This window comes from Solea solea, chromosome 12 (genome assembly GCF_958295425.1).
Source record: "Solea solea chromosome 12, fSolSol10.1, whole genome shotgun sequence".
Lineage (NCBI taxonomy): Eukaryota > Metazoa > Chordata > Actinopteri > Pleuronectiformes > Soleidae > Solea > Solea solea.
The window spans coordinates 16,184,581-16,191,289 of record NC_081145.1 but is presented as its reverse complement, the minus strand read 5'-3'; positions in this window follow the sequence as shown (position 1 = coordinate 16,191,289).

Here is a 6,709-nt window from a genome sequence, read left to right as displayed (position 1 = left end):
CTCAGCTGCACGTGCACCACAGCTGCAATGAAATCTCCTTAAATTGAAGCACATGTAAAAACTTGCTGAAACCTGTATGAAAGAATAATCTCAATAATGCATGTTTTTTTAGGCTAATAGTAGTTGTGTATATATATATATATATATATATATATATTTATATATATATATATATATATATATATATAGATATGTATATATATACAAATAAAGAAAATAAATACTGGAAAATTGTAACAGACATTCAACAGTGGTGCAGTTCACCAACTGGCAGCATGAGTGCCACGCATGACACACGAGATGAGATGAGATTTAACGGCAACCAGTTGTGCTGACACCACATGCTCCAGATGCTGGCACCCATGGTGTTAAGCCTCTTTCAGGCCTGAAGATGTGAGAGTGGGAACTGTGCTTGACACAATAGAGATTATATATATATATATATATACATATACACGTATATACACATATGTGTACACCAGTGGTCTGTTTGAATCATCCACAATTTGTTATGTTTAAGAGGTCCATTAAACAAGCTACACAACCTTCACAACTTTTCAGCTTCAAATGCTTAACATTAGACATAAAGAATTGCAGCCAAACAAGAATGGCTTGTTTGGGTGTCAGATATTGTGAAATAAGAAAAACACTGAATTATTTGGTGGGAGCTAAAATGTATTTTCGGGCAAGCCACTTTGGGCCCACAGGCTGCTTGTTGCCAACCATTCCTCTGTACTCAGGATTAATGGCACTCACCGATTGTACATGGGGCACTGCACATCATTTGTAGGCTTTACCAGTGTCAGTCTGCCTAAAGCAGGGCTCATCCTTTTACACACCCACTGAGCTCACTGCTATTCTACAGACTCACAAAGGATCCCTGTGCTTTTCGCCTCATTTCATTCTGTTACAGCAGGATTACGGCTTGTAGCACAAAGGTGTGGTAAACATGGGCGCACACACACACACACAGGTTTGCGCAGCTATTCCTCTGAGGACATCACACTGACTTCCAGCCTAAACTAAGGAGCTCGAAAATGAGGCTTTATGAAAATGTAGTTTTTATTCATGAAGGAATGAAATATTCTGAACTATTTCTGATTGATATCTGCGAAAGAAAGGCTAATTCCACAAATGTGTAATGTAAGAGTCCGACAATAGAAATAAAACGTCAGTCAGCATCGTCATTCCTTTCCTCACTGAGAACTGTCTTTTCTTATTTAGCTGCGAGTGCGTGAGTATATTTGCATGCACTCACATTGACACACAGCGCTCCCTCTGTGCTCTGAAGGAGGGTTTGACTGAGTCGAGGCGTCCCTTGATGAAGACCTGGCTCCCTCAGAGTGAAAGATGGCAGCTCTCAGAGGGCTTTGGGAACGTTCACCCACAGATAACCTGGCTTCAGAGAAACAGGGAGATCTAAAATTAGTGTTGCCAGAATGTTCCACGATAAGAAAACTTGAGATTTCACACTGCACACTGGTAGTCGCTTTGCTCCAAGTCCCATTCCTGCTCTGTAGCGTATGGTGTTCCAGTGACTGAAAGCAGACCAAAGCTGTGTGTTTATTAACAGTATTTATAAACTACGATGCACTATCAAGTGCATGTTCTCTAATTACGGTTGCCAAAGGTTATGGTCATCCATTTCTTAAAAAAAAAATATAGAAAACAAAAATTGCAATCAGTTTTCCACAACCCTTTAAATCAGAAGCTCAAACGCTGGTGGGATTTTTCTGCTTTTCCTCTTACTTTTATACTAAGATTACCTACAGCACAAGGAAATGGGTCAGTTGTCCACTTTGACCTTATCTTGAGACATATGTAGACAAGCAGTCTCCTTGGCTTATTTAATCATGTTATCTGTGTGTGCGCATGCACTTGTTTGTATGTGCAAGTGTGTCTTTGTGTGCACATGTTGTCTCCATGCAACACAGATGTGAGCGATTTAGGTTTTGGTGCAACAAAGTCAAATCTGATGCCAGATTATTGTTTGAGGCTACTATCTTATACACGAGTTCAAAAGAGTCCACAAATGTTGTCTGGATTAAATATCACCACAATAAGGACCTTAGCTCTCTGTGCACACACATTAACAGTTACAATTTATCAAACAGCTGATAACAGATATGATTTGGCAGAACAGAAAAGTGATATGAACATGAAACTTGGTTATAAGAACAAGTTGTCAATTTTATTGAACAGACTCTCCAGATTAAAAATACCCGATGCAAAACAGACACTTTTTTTCATTAAGACTACACCACTCCCGGTAACCTGTGAGAGGACACGCCGTCCTGCTGTACGCATGAGCTATTACCTTTGGCAGTTGATGACGTCAGAGAAAGACATCCAGCGCGCCTCCTTCTTCTCCACCACCTCCATTCACTCTCCAGCGAAATGAAGGGAAAAAAAAAAAAAAAAAAACTTGCAGGCCTGTTTCAAATCCAAAACTTTGTAACTCCTGTGATATAAGTCCATGAAGCTGTTCTGTGGGGAGGATAGTGTTTGGAGGATTAGCCCCAGTCCAGGTGGTCTTCATTTAGCCACCTACCCCCATCATGGGCCTGTGAGCTGCTGCAAGAGCTCTGCACGTGGTCTCCACCCGTTTCTGATCACCCATTTATCCATCTTTTTTTTTTTTTTTTTTTTAAATATATACATTCCAACCATGTCCATAAAACACAGTTGAATCTCTGTTATGATCAGGTCCACGGAAGAAGTGCATCTCTCATCATGCTGCCTCTGTTTTTCAGCTATGGAGCCAGGTTATTAGAGCAGTTAGAATGCATATTAGGATGACCTGGACAAGCAATGCATTAGACGAGGTACTGTATGGTTACTGTGCATGAAAAGAGACGTCCCTTTATCTTTTGTTGGAGGTTCATGTGATCAGGTGTTCTGAGAATGAGAAAGCGTTGTATAGACGTGAAGGATAAGTCGAGTATGAGAACGGGAGGATAAGAAAACAAGGAAGAACATGACAACAGCCATGATGACAGGATAATAATAAACTGAACAGTGATAAACAGGACATGCTCAGGTCAGTGTCAGTCAAATGTGTCTTCCCCTACACACATGTCCCCCAGCTTGCTGTTTCAGGTATTGTTGCTCTGCGACTTAAAGTTTGAAGTTGTGTAAACAGGTTTAAATGGCAGGGAAGCTGTTGAACATCTGAAGAAAAGCTCTGATCAAAGGCATGTTTACATGCAGCCACTGTCAGTTTTGTGCATTCATGTGTATGTGTGTGTGTGTGTGTCCCACAATGAGATGACAGACATAGATCTGTCTGGTGTGGTTCCTTCAGAGGGGCTCTGTTGCATTTCAGCAGCCTCTGTTTGCACAACACTGGCTATGGAAAGCGTGCTTCACCTGCACTCAGCCTCACACAACACCCCGTGTGGACTCCTCCTGTTGAGTCAAGAAAAAAGAAAAAGAAAAAAAAGAACACAATGCTGACATTTCAAAAGGACCACTGGAAACAAATCAATAGGGATGTTGAATGTACAAATTACTCGGCCTTAGCTGAATGGATAAGAGGCATGTGAGTGATAGACAAATTCTCAGGTAAAGCCTTTGTAAGTTAAAGACACTTTTATCCTTGACACCTCTTGAGCAAACAAAGAAAGTCAGAGAAAAGAAAGAGGAAGAAGGGTGACAATGGGGTTGAGTTCAAGTTGGCCTCCCTGCGCAGCAAGAGCTGCCTTTGAAAATCCCTTTAACACAATGAAATGGGGCAAACTAAATGCCATCCAGGAAGTCCAAACTCGAGCGTTTTGGCTGATTATTGTTCAAGGTGACACCGCATGAGAGCTATTTTGGCTGGGTTTGCTGCCATGCAGTCCAATCCTGAGGTAGAAGGACCACCCATTAGCCTTGTCTAAAGAAATGCCCATTCAGTGTCGGCACCTATTCACAGATTTGCCTGTCTCACTGTGGCTGAGGAGTCGTGGTGGTGGTGGTGGGGTATGGGGCAGGGCGGGGGGGTTGCAGAAGCAGGGTTTCCTACAGCAGAGATGTCGGGAATGAAGTCTAGTTGCTGTGAATTGCCAAAGAAGCAAGTGAAAGCCGAGTCGAGGGGGTCTCCTCCTGCAGGAGAGCAGGGCTTTGATTCACCACGAAACTCCACAGCCGCGTCCCAGGACAATTGACAGCTAAAACCCCGGGGGCTGTCGGCTTGGTTAGAGGAGAGGTTAGCCGTAGGGTGGGCGCAAGTTGTGCACGGTGGACGGTGAAAGTGGCACTGACAATGATTGGGGGGGGGGGGGGCAATGTGGCAGCAAGCAGCTGTGTGGGAGGTGACAGAGGGGTGAGAAAAGAGGGTGCGTTAGGGGGAGTTCTGCTGACGGACTTCTGCGACTGGAGTGTTGAAAGGAGCAGACTTGGGCCTTATTCACACAGAAACAGGACTTTCACTACACAATCTATATTTCTCGTGGCGCTGTAACACTGTCACAGAAAAGCACCAACGGTGAAGGACGTGGAACATGGGGGTAAAAGCTTGTGTGCTGTGTACATCATGTTTATTTAAAATAGCAATAGAAACAGAGATAGAACGAACCAAGCGAGGGGGAATAAGGAAAGAAAAAACTGTTATCATGAAGGGAACAGACCGAACACACTCCAAACACAAGTAGAAGACGACGATGATGAAGATAGTGTCAAACAAACAGAGATTCTCCTGAACTCATCCGTATGTGTACAAGCTGTTGATATGGAGGCCAGTCTTAAAGTGCAGTAAAACTACTGGAGCATTTATTGTATCCATTAAATTTGCGAACTAGACGAGAACATGTCTCCCTGACTCACCAGCTGTACAATGTAACATAGCAGGCGATGATAAAGAGCCCTCACGGCTCCAACAGATGAAATTGGGTCCACCTGAGTTCGGGCCTCACGTGTCTGCTTCATATTACTGTTCCCAGTGTCTGACAATGTGGCTCACATTATGGGAAGCTACACACAGCAACTGCAGTGAGATCGGAAATTGATTCAGATAGTGTGCATTGGAGGGAATGACCTAATTACTTGGTCATTCAAACAGATGCAGCAACCTCCCCGAGAGCTGCTACCCCCCCGACTGTTTTAGAACATTTTATTGGGTGTCCCCAAAATTGAATTTGCTTTGACAGAATGGAGGCTTTGTGAGGTTTCTTTGTCTTCGGTACGTCGCATTAAGCTGAATTACCATGTAGGGTTATGTTACAGCCGACACAGCTGAGAGTGTGGTGGGGCAAACCTTATGTCTCACTGAACTTATTGGATTCCTACTGACATCCTTGTGTAGCAGCAACTGTCCACTTACAAGAAATCTTGGAGGCAGACTGTATAAATAACTTTGAACCACTTCAATATTGGCCATAGATAAAAAAAAAAAAAGCAATATTTTTTGTTTCCTGCTGATTTTGACTCTTTACTACTCCTGTGCACATGTGCTAAGTTTTCTCTGCTGCTGGACTTCTAACTTTCAAGTGCTTCAGCCATTGTTGCATTTACAATAAAAGCAACGCAAATTCAGGACAGACTTGCAATTAGAAAGTAATTAGAGTCCAGTTGGTTAGATAAGTATGACACTGCTACGTAGAAAAGTAGTTATTTTTTACTTGTTGTTTTTAAACTTTATTAAACTAACTAACTAACTGTGACAGACCTACAGTACACTGCACACCCAACACACACAGCCTAATAAATACATGTCTGGAAGACAGACATATAGTTAAGTAGCAAAACAATGTGACGCTGTGATGGGAAAAGATGCTGCACAGGAAATCATAGATTTCTTTACTGAGCTACAAGGGTCAGCGAGTGCATGTGAAATTAGAATCTGTGTTGTGTCTTAATGCGACATGCCAACACAGCAGAAATACTTTGTTTTAAAATAGCCAGTCTCATCCCTAAAGAGACCCCAGACTCAGAACACCTCCCTTCTCCTTGAGTTTGATGGGGCCCAGAGAAGGAGTCCACAGAATGCTGATAGCTCAACCCACCATTCACCAGTACTCTGGTTCATATTTTTGTGGAGGTCCATTGACTTTCTCCTTTTCAGTCTCCCTTTAATCCCTGGGTCTGTGTCCTCAGTGGCTCTCTACAGAGGGGCTATTATTCAGAGCCTTATTACTGCGCCCCTCGCGGCTTATCTCCTTCCTGGTGACAGTCTTTTCAAGCCTCTCCCTAATGACCTGGGGAAGCTCACATGCTCAACTTCCCAGGGCTGCAGGGCCCCGCTGATGTCAGAGGGGGTGGCCCCCATGCAGAGGCTCCTGGTGCTGCCAGAGAAAAAGAGAGAGGCATGGAGCCGTCCCGCCACAGCCACCAACGCATCACACATTCACACGTCCTCTTCCTCCTTCTTCACCTCATGCAGGTGACGAACCTGAGCCCACGCATGCAGGAGGACTCAGACGAAACTTGGTCATTCTAATGAACACGTGCTGGTGTGACACTTATAGCCAATGATATGGTACCTTGGTGCTTTCTGTGATAATGGGATGAAATCAGAGCTTACTGTAAAAAAAAAAGAAAAGGGAAGAGATAAACCCTTGTGTTGATATTCCAAAGTGGTCTGCTGGCTGTGTTATGTTAATTTTATTTTTACACATTCATAAACAACCTGCTGTGGCCAACAATGTGTCTGTACCAGAACAAATGAGGAGTTCAAATTGAGTATGAGGGTTAAAAGAGTAAAAGCCTTTCATTTATGGAATTTCTTGTC